This window comes from Camelus bactrianus, chromosome 24 (assembly GCF_048773025.1).
Source record: "Camelus bactrianus isolate YW-2024 breed Bactrian camel chromosome 24, ASM4877302v1, whole genome shotgun sequence".
Taxonomy (NCBI): Eukaryota; Metazoa; Chordata; class Mammalia; order Artiodactyla; family Camelidae; genus Camelus; species Camelus bactrianus.
In genome coordinates this window covers 5,139,589-5,153,161 of record NC_133562.1, presented here as the reverse complement: position 1 = coordinate 5,153,161, position 13,573 = coordinate 5,139,589, and the positions used below count along the sequence as shown (strand labels likewise).

Genomic DNA, 13,573 nt, shown 5'->3' with positions numbered 1-13,573 from the left:
CTACTAGAGTCAACACCTTGAAGTAATCTATAATGAAAAGAACAGGAAAGGGAATACATGTATGTGTATGTATGACTGAAACATTACACGGTCCACCAGAAACTGACACATTGTAACTGACACACTGTAACTGACTATATTTCAATTTATAAAAATATACAAAGATTCCTTAACTGCTTCTATCGACTCTGTATAAATGCTAGAGGAATATTTATCCAATTGTCTTACTTTTTAGATGTGTGTGAGCACTTCTGGCATTAAGTTGAAAGTTGGCACAGATGACCCCAAAGTTCCTGGACAACTCTAAAATTCTCTGATTTCCAAATTTAAATTATAATACAATTGCTAATATGTGGCAGAATTTCAAAAGCAGTTAAAATAGTGTTTGATGACTTCTTTCTCTTGGCTTACCATTTTTGCCATTTCTAGAATGTTAATTCCTGAAGCTTGGCAGCTTGAACAATAATTGACTATTTCCTGGTCACTCTGCAATTGCTTTCTTTTAATTGAGGATGGATCGGTCCAGCATGTAAAATTTGAAAACGAGAAACGGATGCTTTAGATAAATCTTTTCTTTTTCACTGAAATAAGTCTACCACCAGCTAAATAATAATCCTATTTTTATACGTCAGTCAGTGAATACCCTCGGCCAGACCTCATACAACCATTAAGAACACATTCACTGACCACCTACTAGAGCCTGCAATCAAGACTGATGTATTCTAGGGTATGTAAATACTTTATTAGCAATATTTAAAAATTAAGGTATATACATTTTTATCCAGACATAATGCCATTGTCCACTTAATAGACTACACTATAGTGTAAACATAACTTCTGTGTGCACTCTTGTGGTCACTTTCCCACGATATCTTCTTTACTGTGGTAGTTTGGAACCAAACCCTCAGTAGCTCTGAGGTCTGCCCATAACATAAGATGAAGACCTGTTACCATAAGTAAATCACGTACTTTCATTTCATTTGTGCAATACACTTCATATTAAGAGGTATTTTGAGGGATACAACAGCATGGAAAAGATCATTCTTGTTATCTAGGAGTTTAAATTTTTTAAATAAAATAAAATCTATAAGCAGAAGGAGGTAAATGATGTACTCATGACATATTTATTGAGCACTGACAAGGTCTCAGGCACTGGTGACACAAAGATGATGTGGCTATAATCTGGTGAGGTAAGGTGCATGAACGCTGGGAGCCTTCCTCCCCACCTTTGAGACAGAATTAGAAACACCTCGACAAGATCTCGTGAAAATCAAACGTGAATCGCCACAGTCATCTGAAATAACAGGGTCTCAACATCCTAAGAGCTTTGAGTAGACGGTATAAAATATGGAGGAGAGACATACTCCTCCAGGAGGGTGACACCAGAGGAGTGTCTAGAAGAATTGTGAGGCAGAGAAATTCAGTAAGAACATCTCATACAGAGACGACAGGAGATGCCACTCAGTCAGGGCTCATACAGGCGACAGTCCATCCCCCAGGTTCAAATCCCTCTAACCCACTCACCAACCGATCATGTTCTCCTCGTCTCCTGCTTAAACACCTCACATCGGCTTTTGTCCACTGGGTGAGATCCACGGGCTCTTTCAGAATCGAGCCCCAGTTTACCCAGCTGTACTTCTGGCGCCTGGTCGCCATCATCTCTTTTACACGTGGCCACAGAAGACACGTGCGCCAACGGTGAAGGGCTCACGTTTTGGAGTCAGATAGACTTTTCTACTTGGTTACTGTGACCTTGCGGGAGTTATTCAAACTTTCTAAAGATCCATTTTCTCACTTGCAAAGGAGGAATAACACTAGCACCTACTGTTTAAAACTGGTTAGAGGAATCCAGTGAAACAGCACGCTCCACATAGTGCCTGGTACGTAGGGACTCAACGAACACTATTAGAAGGATATCAGAAATGGTATTTGGAGCTTAATCTAAGGACAGCGTGCAAAATGGAATTTTGGAAGGAGGTCAGCATGAGGCACAAACGGCAGCCGCTGGGCTGTGAGGCAGACTGGTGATTGTGGAAAGGATGTTAGGAAGGGAAGGACTTGACAAAACAACTGAGGAAAAACAACCAGGAGCTAGGGCTGGGCTGGGCTAAGCAGGCGTGGAGTAAGGGAAGAGTCAAAGATGACCCCAAGATTTTGACACTGAGCTCATGGTGGTCCTATTTTTTTTTAATGGAGAAATCAGTGAGACGGGCTGACTGAATTTATAACTTCACAACTTATAACTATACCAGCTTAAAAACAGACGCCATATTGCACAGAAATGGCTAAATTTCAAATTAGGACATGACCACATTAACTACATTTGCTCTGAATCCTGGAGCGGACTTTTCAGCCTTCGTGATGAAAACCATCCCCACTGTCCTGGTTCTCCTTGCACCCTTCTGACCAAGACTTTCCCTGACTAAGAAGCCAGGATCCCCTGAGCCTTGAGCCTTCCCCTTAGGCTCCGTGCCCGTCCCGACTGGGCTTGCGTCACGCAGTCACAGCAAGTATCTTGGTAAGTCAGTTAGACAGAGCCCCCGCCCTCTGTAACTGAGCCCCCTGATACCTGGTCAGATTCCTCACCTTCCAGCCCTGGTACCTGATCGCCTGGTCCGCCTGCAGCGAGAGTCCGGCTAGGTCTGCGTGACCACAATCTTCTCTCACTCCTGACGTTTCCCGCTTGGTAGTTTCCATCCACCAACGCCCACCTGCTCCTTGGCCATAAATCCCTACTTGTCCATGTTTTATTTGAAAGTGAAACCAGTTCTCTGCTGAGGTCTGTTCCTCCCAATTGCAATAGCACTGAATAAAACCTGTTTTGAACTGCTTTGCCCACTGTCTAGCTCTGATTTTTTTCAACTTCCCAGCTAGTTCTTCCTCTTCTCCTCCCTCTGAAATGAGGGCCCACCCTGGAGTTCCGTCCATAATTCTATTCTTTTACTGTAAACTGTCTCCCTGGGATGGGAGGCTAGGAGTCAGTGTTCATCTTAGTGTAAAAATCCTATTGGAATTCAGGCCTCCAGTTTACCTGCCTTAGACACCTTCCTTCATATTCTAACTATGCAAAATTTCCCATACCTAGAAACAGGTTCAAGTGAAAAATCATGACCATAAAATTATCAGGTAAGAAGTCATTTACAGGTTAAGGAAGAGAAATTATTCAAGTTTTTAATACAACACACATGTTATTTTATCAGTAACTTCCCTTAAATAAAAATAGATCAAAATATATGAAACCATCCATGTGTCCCCCATGAAATATTTTATCTGTAACATTTAGAGTTTCCTGATCCCCAAAGGAGATTAAAATACATGCCTAATTAAGTCCCACTATACGTTTCAGTTTGAAACATTTGAGTTTCTTGTTACTTAAGACCCAGGAAGTCTTTGATTAGGAAAGCTGCCTTGCCAGGAAACGGATTTTTTTTCCCAGGGGACATAATTAAAGAGGGCAATCCTGCTGAGAGCTGTGCGTGCCAGGGGCCATACACTGTATTTGTCAACAAACACAGTACTTCCTGGTGAGGACAGAGCATCTCAGCTGCTCTACCCGGGATCTTCCCTGAGCGGATTACAGGTCACACCAACAGCACACCACCACTGACGACCAAATGCAGAAAACCAAAGCAGACTACACACGGGAACTGAATGGTATGGCCAGAAACCCAAACGCATTAGAGGATAACAGAACAGAAGGTCTGAGCTCCGCTCCCTGACTGTCATCAACCGACCAGGCGGCACTGATGGATTAGGTGGGTGACACGGAACTTCATTCAACAAATTCATTCACATTTAACAAAGGTGGTCGGGGGAAGAGATTTCATCAATGACTCCATGTTTCCAACTTAGCAATTAGTTGTGTGGGTCATGGTGACATAGATGAGGACAGAGAACAGTGGAAGAGCGAGGAGCAGGTGGGAGGGGCGTTTATGGGTTTGGTGTTGGAAACAATGAGTTTGACGGGACCATGAAACACCAGCCAATGACCTCCTATTTCGTACACAGGAACCTAAACAGGATCAATAATGCAGGGCTGGATTATCAAAGGGAATTAAGTTAATGTAATAATTCAAACTGTATCATTCTTGCTTTGCTTTTTAAACATTAAGCAAATATTTATAACTACTTTAATTAATGGTTTGAATTTTCTTCTAAATCTAGTGCCACAGAATACTCCAGTTGGTTCATCTCAAGTTGGCCCCATTCCTTGCTTTCAAATATAATCTTAAAAATTGCATAATCCTAGCCTCTTTTCCTGATATCTAAGTTTAAATTACCTGTTCCAGACCAGCTCTGTGCCCTTCACCTGTATGACAATTAGTAAGGACAGAGGACACCAGAGTCAGCCAGCTGTCTGGGTTTGTGCCTTTCTCTGCCACGTCCTAGCTGTGTTCTTTGGCAAACTCGTTAGTTTATTCACATTTCAGTTTCTTCATCTGTGAAATGGAGAGTCCATAGATTTTGGTCTTGATTTATGGCTCAGTATATATTTAAATATTACACATGAACTGAAGAACAATTAGTATTCCCCAACTTTTGAATAAAAGAGTCCACTGATAATGATTAAGTGAAATTTCTTAGTATACGTTCATATCTTCTATGTCTTCAGTGAGTTTCCTGTGAGTTTTCTCTATCAGAAAAATAGCTTGAAATCTGTTACTATGATGGTGGATTTGGTCATTTCTCTCTGAAGTTACATAAAATGTCCTCGTAGGCTATAGTAAAGATTGAGTGAGGCAACTTGGGTAAAGTGCTTAAAGCAATGCTTGGAGGGTTTCAGAACACACCGCCCCAAAATGTGCCACTTCGGCAGAAGGGTTACTTAGAGCCAAAGGCACTTGAAAAATAATGGATGAAAGTAGAACACTGTGTTCTGAACTCCCCTTGGCTTCCTAAAAGCAGGAGATAAAACCCCACGTGAAAGACGTCCTCCCTGTCCCAGGAGGAAAGAAACATCCTTGTCACCCGAGGCAGGGAGTGGAGGGTGAGAGAATTCTGTACAAATAGACCTTGAAAAATAACTCATCTTCCTTTAGCCTACCTGTGTGTTTTAGTTACATTTCCACAAATTCCATCTCTTTGGGTCTTTATATATTAGGTTGAACAAAGAAGCAGCAAAACCTAAGTGTTTATTTCCTTATGAAGACCCACCCCTATGTCATGTAAAACTGATTCTTCTCCTGCTGACTTATCTTATGTCAATTTAATTCTCAGGCCCAACCTAAGACCCTAAGAGGGTAGATTAAAATTCTGTCTCCTTTCTACTGGCATATACCTGAGCACTTATTGTATGTTTGCTATTATGTTTTTAATCATAAATAAAAACCAACAAAGGCCTCAAATTTTTGATGAGCCAGAGAGAAAGGCATTGTGTATCACTGTAATTATTTTGTCACATCGGTACTTTATTTGATGTACAATTCCAAGATTGTATTAGAATGGTAAAAAAACAAAAAAACAAAAAAAACAACCCAGCACAAACACTGGTTGTTTAAAATGGTATCTTCTTTTCCCTAAATGTAGCTTTTAAATAAATATTTTAGGTGAACATTTCTAGCACGTGATGAGAAGAGAGCAGGAATGAAATAAACGCAGCCAACATGCCTTTTTGTTTTCTTATAATTCTCAACAAGCTACATCTTTTTACTACGTAGTAAACACGGTCCTTGGCTATTCTTACGGGGTCAACAAATACTAAAAGAAATGTGAGTTGTGATAAACTGTATCATCCATTCTGTTTTAAAGAAATTATTCTATCATACAACAAAACACCTGTTTCTTTCAGAGAGTAAGTATAGAGCTTTTCATTACAAAGGCCAATTTCACTTATAACTGGTCTATGGAGAAAAAACTCTGCTGTGACTGAGTTGTCGAGGTGTAAATATCACACCATCACCCCCACCACTGCCATCACCAGCGCTGTGTCTGTGTGCATATGTATGTATGCGTACGTGCCATACATATCTTTCCTAGAACTTTAAACAGCCTCATCTGTATGATTTTCCTCCTGACGGTGAGATGTCTGTGAGACATGACAAATAAACACACCATCCCACAATTAGATTTTAGTGACTTTACATGTCTGAAATAATCAGTGTACACAAACAGCACCAGCAGTTCTTGGCTGTAAATTATTTCTGATGTTAAATATGGAAGAATTAAATACAGTAAGCCTTATCTCAAAAGACATTAACTTGCAGAGGATTTACAGGATACTGAAACAGAAAAAAAATGCCAGGAGGATTAAATCCTCTGCTAAGATTGATGAAACAGTCCACCAAAACTTTATTGGTCTATTCCTATTAGGTAGGAAGTTCTAGATCTCTGCTGAGGAAGGACTGGGGTTAACCAATACCAAATGATAATTCAACCTCAAAAAATAACAGAAAAACATTCAATATTTGCATGATTCCTGTCGTAAATGAATCATCTATTGACCAAAATTTAATTTCTTCTACCTCTGGGGATAAGGCTGCATCAGGCAAATTGGCTATAAACATAAATTTCAGAGGACAAGAAAGAAAAAAAGAGGGATATCTTTGAACTTACTGGAAGCAGATATAAATCAAGAGCACAGGGATATTTACTCAGACTGAACATACGTCTTGAAGAATCTTTCTATCCAGAGTGTGGTTACGTAACAAGACAGAGACAGAATGCAATTTGCAGACTTTACGCTCTGACACTGAAGGAGTCGGTCCTGATGGAAGGGGTCTTGCGCGCTCCGCACAGTCCTCTGTGATGCATGGGACCAGATATCCCGTCTGGCTGGAAAACTCTGTTGACTTTTCCCATTAGTCTTGCCAGGCTCAGATGACTTAATTATGGCTACATTTCCCCAACTGTGTTCATCTTCTAGTCACAAATAAACATTTCTTAGCCTTGTAGAATTGCAGTGGAGAAGAAAAGTGGCATCTCCGTTAACCTCTAAAGCCACGGTGTGGGCCCTGGTCAGCTGAGAGGCCTGCAGAGGTCCTGAGAGCCAGCTGGGGCTTTCAGGTCAGCCCTCATCTTTAAAGCAGCCTAGCAGACAGTAACGTTGCCCCCCCCCCCCATTTTAGAGATGAAGATCCTAGGTACACAGGCCGGTTCAGTGACTTCTCCCAGCTCGTGCTGTTAACACGTGGAAGAGCCAGGCTCTGAATGCGGATCTTTCTGCACCCAAAACCCTGCTCCTTCAACTTTACCGCCAAGCAGGTGCCATGTTAGTTGATGAACTGACTCACTCAATGCTGTGCCTGGTTTTACGAAGCATTTCATATGACCTGCATCCTGAGACCGCAAGAAAAGGACGGGAATTAATCCCTTACGGATGTTTATCCTAAATTCTTTCTTTTTTTTAAATAATGGAGATAGCTGAGGCCTCAAGACTCAGCCAAGGACATACACTAAGGTAATCACCAAGTTGGAACTAGCATCTTTCCTTTAAGTTTAATATCAGGCATGCCATAGCAGGGCGTGAAAATTTCAACTTTCTACTGTTAAAGTGACTTATGAAAAAAATTTTCATTATAAAATGTCAAGATTTGTGGTTTTATCCATTATTATTTACACTAATCCACAATTATAACAGGTTTCCAAGGGTGCATTTTGAAGCAGATGCCACTACAGAGCCCATAAGAGGGAAAAAATATGTAGGAACTCGGTTTAAAAACATACAGAATAAATTTCACACTGAGCTCTAAAAGTAGGCATTGAGCCCAATTTCTGGAATAAATCAAAGAGTAGGCAGAAAACAGACAGCAGGAACAGTTATTTTAGCAAGAAAAGTAGGATAAATTTACCGAGCCAATCACAGGATGATGTATGCAGATAAAGGATGTGGAGAGAAATGTGCAGCACTGATGCATGAGCACATTTGGATGCAAGAAAGCAAAAAACCAGAAAGCACAATTGTCCTAAATGTGAATAAACATTCAAATGATGATGCAGCTGCAAAATTTAAACTCAAGGAAGAGACGTTTGCAAAGGAATTTATTAACTAGATGTGATTTCCTGGTTTCACATACCCAGTGGCTCTTTTATAAAGCAAAATGTACAATTTGTCTTGATACAAATGACACGTCCCCCTTGGTGTACTCAATAGCAAAAAGTCCTTTGCGAAAACCCCTGCTTATTTAAGAGCACAGTACTGTTGACACCCGGACACTCAGGCTCTGAACGCAGTCACTCCTCCTGATCAATCTGATACGGCGAGTGCGGTCTTACACGGTAAGGAGGGCGCCGCATGATGACAGTTGGTTCTTCCCTAATGGCATATGCCAGGGCAGTTTCTTTGCAGGCATTAAGTTTCCTACTAAAACCAACCCTTGGCTGCCAAACCTGTCCATCTGTTACTCCTTCCCTCTCCCTCCCGTCCTCTCTTCCTTCCACCCATCTATATTCATCAATCTATCCAGCCAGTCAGCCAGCCGTCGTCCATCCAACAAATATTTATGGGTCCATAACACAGTGGAGGATATAAAAATGTAACAAAAAGCTCACTATTGGGGGTTTTACGGTATTACGATGGTATTTGACCAGAAAGCAGAACCTATTCTTAAACTCATACACCTCTCCACAATGGTGATGTTGGCAAGTGAATGATCAGTCTTCGACCCAAACTGCAATGTAGAAATCATACTGCCAGCCTAGATCATTTGTTTTACAGAGTGGTTCTCAAGGTAAGGCTCCTGGGCCAGCAGTAGCAACAGAGCCTGGGAACTTCTTAGCAACGCAAATTCTTGGGCCTCGTCCTTGACCAACCTATGTTTGAGAACGAAAATGCATCAAAATCACTTGGAAGACTTGATACATCACAGAATTTGCATCACTAATCAATGGTCTAGACCACCAGTGAGTGAAGTCAAGGAATAAGAAACAGGTCTGAAAACTTCGAGAGGCAGGTTTTAAATGTTTGATTAAGAAGTTTGGACAAGGATGACTTGGTAAATCAGGGAATGTCTTCTGAGCAAAGAGCAGACATGATTGGAACTCTTATCTGGGAGGACGCTGGAGCCACATGAGACCGCCGAGAGGCAAAGGAGAGGCCAAGGCGCTGTTCAGGTGAGAAGACGCAATAATAGAATCTTTCTGTGTGATGATGCAGGAACTTACCAGGCCTCAGATGAAGTATGACCATTCACCCACCTGCAGCCTATACTCGGGGTGGGGTTCGCTCTAAGAGGCATCTCTGCTCTGTCGTGGGGGTTCCCTTCACTCTGTAGTTTGCTTCTGCCCACCGTGGGGACTTCCGCCTGCCACCTGTCACTGCTTCCTTGGCCCCCCAGCCTGCCACTTTCTGCTGCCCTTTCTCCTCTTGCCCCCACTCACTTCCAGTTGCTTCATCAGAAATTCACATGTCGGTGTTCATCAGCTGAAATGCTTGCTTGTTCATCTGTTTTAACAGCTGCTCCTTAGAGAGCTCACCAACTACGTTCCTCCCTGAACAAAGGATCTTCGAGGTCAAAACACAACCACAGCCTTGACCTGGCTTTGCTTTAATCTGTTGAATGTCCTCATGTAGGAAAAAAAGACCTGATTCACTTCACTGCGTTAAATTTATTTTGCCAGCTGACTGTCCTTGTAACTTTGTATTTGAACTTGCACAATTTAAATCACGCTTTCCACACAAAGAATGACACTAACCAAGTTGTTTCCAAATAGGAAACACAACTATATTTTTGTGCATCCACAGACACCTTCTTGTATGTAAATCAATATACAGTGAGTAATAAGTTCAGGTATAATAAAATGTTTTTATCTTTTCTCTGTTTCAACATTGTGGTCGCACTTCAAATCTTACTATACAATGTGGACCAAGATGTACTTCTCACTCTAACATAGACAATTTATTGATGAAGAAATTAGATCCAAAATAGAGTTCGCTTTGGTTTGATGCCATTTGGATGTAACTCTTTGATGACTATGCCATTTGGGTAGAACTCTTTAATGTCTTTAAAACACAAAACATTTTCTTCCTGGAGATAGTTCATTTAAGAGAATAATGGGATGTATTTCATGATTGAAAATAAAGTAAAACTATAATGGACACTTCTGGTTCCCTGCAACACACCCGCTTGGCCCACCTCTGATTTCAGCCACAGCTGCACAGACAGATGATTCTGTGCCTCTCAGACTGTCGGTGCCTTTATAGTGTCTACCACAAGGGGCAAGTGCCAGAACGGCCCAGAAATGGAGGACTTAATGCCCAGGGAGCAACACATAACCAAGGGGAAAAAGCCAGTGGGTCAACCTTTTGCCACCCACCTTTCAGGCAGAAATTCCAGGAGGGGTTCCGGACCCTCCCACGCTCCCACATACATGGTGAACTCATTCATCTGCTTTTATGTTGGTCTTTGCTTCTTCCTCCCATTCATTCTCCCTGATCAGCAGGGTCAGCTTCCTGGTACATGACCGTGTCCCAGTCACTCAGGCAAGCAACCAATAAAGATGATCGATTACCAATACATTGAGCAATAACCACGCCCTTTTGATCTGATGCCATGCATGTAGTACTTTTGATTTTTACATCCTGAAGACCTTTCCCTTTTCTTTCCATAAACTATATAATGAAAGGAGTGGAGACCACAGTATCACCTCACGTGTTCCCACTGCCTGTCTCATCTCACACGGATCGAGGTGATCAGGTTTGTGCTGATGAATTCCAATCCGTGCAGCAGTCTAAGAAAAAGAAGCTGCTGCTACGCCATCTCCTCCCACGGTCCCATGCCTGAGTACAACCTTGCGGCCCACAGATTGACGAAGACAGCATTTGCCCGATCTGCCGCTCTAGACCAACACTGAGAATGGAGATTCAACATATAAAACACAGCCGATTCAGATTCTGAACAGGCCACCAAGGAGTTAAAACAAACACAGACTTCAAGAAGTCTCAGCCTATTAATACTCCTGGAATTACAAGCCAGAACTGCTTATATTCAACTATACCACGCGATCAAAAAAGAAAAAAGAAGTCGCTTCATGTAGGGTGACTGAAGAGGAAGCTGGAGGGATATGCTGTTTTAGAGGAAAGGAGACGGTTTTACCTTTGAAGATCAATCTTCCATTTTTCTTGCTTCTAAGGCAGAAAAGATCCAAACTTTGCAGGTTCTTTTCAACCCGCTGTCACTCTTGCTTTGTGACACTTGACTGTTCTGAAACATAACAAAACGCAACAATTAGACACAGTAACAAGCCTGAAACAAAAAGGCACTTAAGAAGATCACACAAGAACCACTCTGGAAGCCTTCAAATTTAATGTGTGAGAGGAGACTCATAGAAAATCTGCATGGCAGGGTTCTGGCCTGATGCTATGCTTTGTATTCTTATGCTTTTCAGAAAAGGACATCAACCATAAAAAGTGAAAAACAGTGTCACCATAATAAATAGGTTTGATATTCTACAATCTACTCTTCAACTATTAACATTTATATCCTCTTTAAAAAGCAGTAAAATGCAAGCACTTATCGTTTGCTTTCGTAAGATGCACACACAAGACTGTGTCCACTTGCTGTGCATTGTTTATCAACGCTGCAGCTCACAGCTGGGGCTTAAAAAAGGGGTTAACAAGAATTCTTTCCAGGGTAGTTCTTTTGATAACACAAGAGGACACCAATCACAGCAGAATCTTCCCAAGAGCACTGCTAGGTGCTGGCTAATGCCTACGCCAAGCCATTACACCCCAGCCCGCCCCGATCCCAACCCGTAACAGCGGCTGCTCGTGAAAGTGACGCAGTGGAACTTGCAGCTGGAGCCAAACTCAGAGCGGGGTGCCTATCATGACCACATCCCATGCTTCATGCGGAGCTGTGGTCTTCCTTTCTGAAAGGTCACAGAGCCAAGGACTTGTGTCTCACACACACAGATGACCTGGAGCTGAAAAATGAAGGTCTCAGCAGAGTTCCGTTTCTGTTTGCTCCTAAGCAGCATGATTTTGTGGCCCTCGGTAGCACATTCAAACAGTGTCCACAGGGAATGAGAAGACTAGTTCATCTAAGTAGTAAGCAGAGATGTAGGGAGGTTCAGAACTGAATCCAGGAGTGAATAATTTCTTACCTCCTAATTATTTACAAGAATTATAGTGCCCGAATAAATGGCAGACATCATTTCACAGAAGAAGAATTAGAGGCCAGAAGAGGCGACAGGGCTTGCCTAATTTTACTCAACTAATAGACACAAAAATAGAAGGACATCTCAGAATCTTTGCCTCAAAGTTTGATCCCGTTAGAAACCGATAGCACAGTATTTGTTTCCAAAAAGAACACTAGTCATTCAAGAAGTTTAGGGCTAATACAATTTTCTGCAGAATTTGTTCAAGCAAGATTTTGAGACTGGCAAAGCTGACAGGTCAAGAATTAGAATTACGACGCCAGGAGAGGTAACAACGCAAGAACAGCGCCAGCACAGCAGTCTCATTTATTTCCACAGCACATAAAGCATGTTGGGAATACCTGATTTTTACATATCTTTCACTTACCCGTTTCGTAAAAGATAAAAATGATCTTTCATGAGCAAAAATTTGCAGGTATAACCACAATTACAAGCCCTGGTTTATATGTAATTATTGTATTAAACATTCTTAATACTGAAGTAGACCACATGAACTCTGAAAGTTTTCCCTACATATGAGAAATAGGCTACTCAAGGAGATAATAAAAATTGCTAACTTTTTAAATATGTAGAACTGACCATTTATTCATTCATCAATATTTATGGACAATCTGTTTTGTGTTAGATACTGTTCTTAATTTTCTGTAGGAAAAATGAAAAGGTTATGCGATTTCTGACAAAGACACCCAGATACACAGTGAAAGTCAATTTCATTACAACTGGAATGTTTTCCAAGTTAACTACGATTTAGGTAAACAAGGATCTTAAACAATGGGAGATGTCTTACATGTCATCTAGTCTACGGCTTCTCAAGTGTGGCTGATAATCAAAATCTGGAAAGCTACTGAAAACACAAACTAGAGAATTTCAGACGAGCGCTAGAAGTCAGACTCCTCACGGGTGGAGTCCAGGGGAACGCGCACTTTGCAGACGCTCCCCAGTTCACCCTCCTGATCAAGCAGGTCTGGCAAACTTAGATTCTTGCGTGATGCCGTCATTACACAGACGAGGGAACTGAGACCAGGGAATGACTTGCCCGAGGCATGTGTCCTTGGTGACAGAACTGAGATGAGAATGCAGAATTCTTGATTCTTTGGTATTTTTTTCCTTCCTCTTCCCCTAAGAGTCCCTCTTTTATTCTTTTCTTCCTCTTTCCTATCACTATGTAACTAATATATAGTCTCCATATCTGAGAAAGAACAAGAGTAAAAGAAAGATTAAAAAGAAAAAAAGAAAAACTACACACACAGAGGAATCTGAACTTGAGCTGTCTGATTCAGTAGTGTGCTTTCCACTACCCCACCAGGTTTTTCCGGAGTGCCCGACTTCAGGGGATCTGCGCAGCACTCCACAGTCCCCGCCCTTCAAAGGTGCCCTCCAGCCTCTGTCTGTCATTGAATCCTCACCCCTGGCCATCAGTGACGGCAGTTGGGGGGTGGCAAGGGAGCCTAAGAAAGTGAGTGTGCCAAACCTTGAACGA

The 13,573-nt window shown here is 41.8% G+C and overlaps 1 protein-coding gene across 2 annotated transcripts in view; it reads right to left on the bottom strand.

Annotated features, from left to right (window-relative positions):
• Positions 1 to 11,139, bottom strand: part of DLGAP1 (DLG associated protein 1) — a 383,227-nt gene extending 372,088 nt beyond the window's left edge. For both annotated transcript variants that reach the window (XM_074352496.1, XM_074352492.1), the window contains exon 1: positions 11,031 to 11,139. The gene's annotated coding sequence lies outside the window, so the exon portion shown is untranslated. The remainder of the gene's footprint in view (positions 1 to 11,030) is intronic.
• Between the last annotated feature and the right edge of the window lie 2,434 nt (positions 11,140 to 13,573).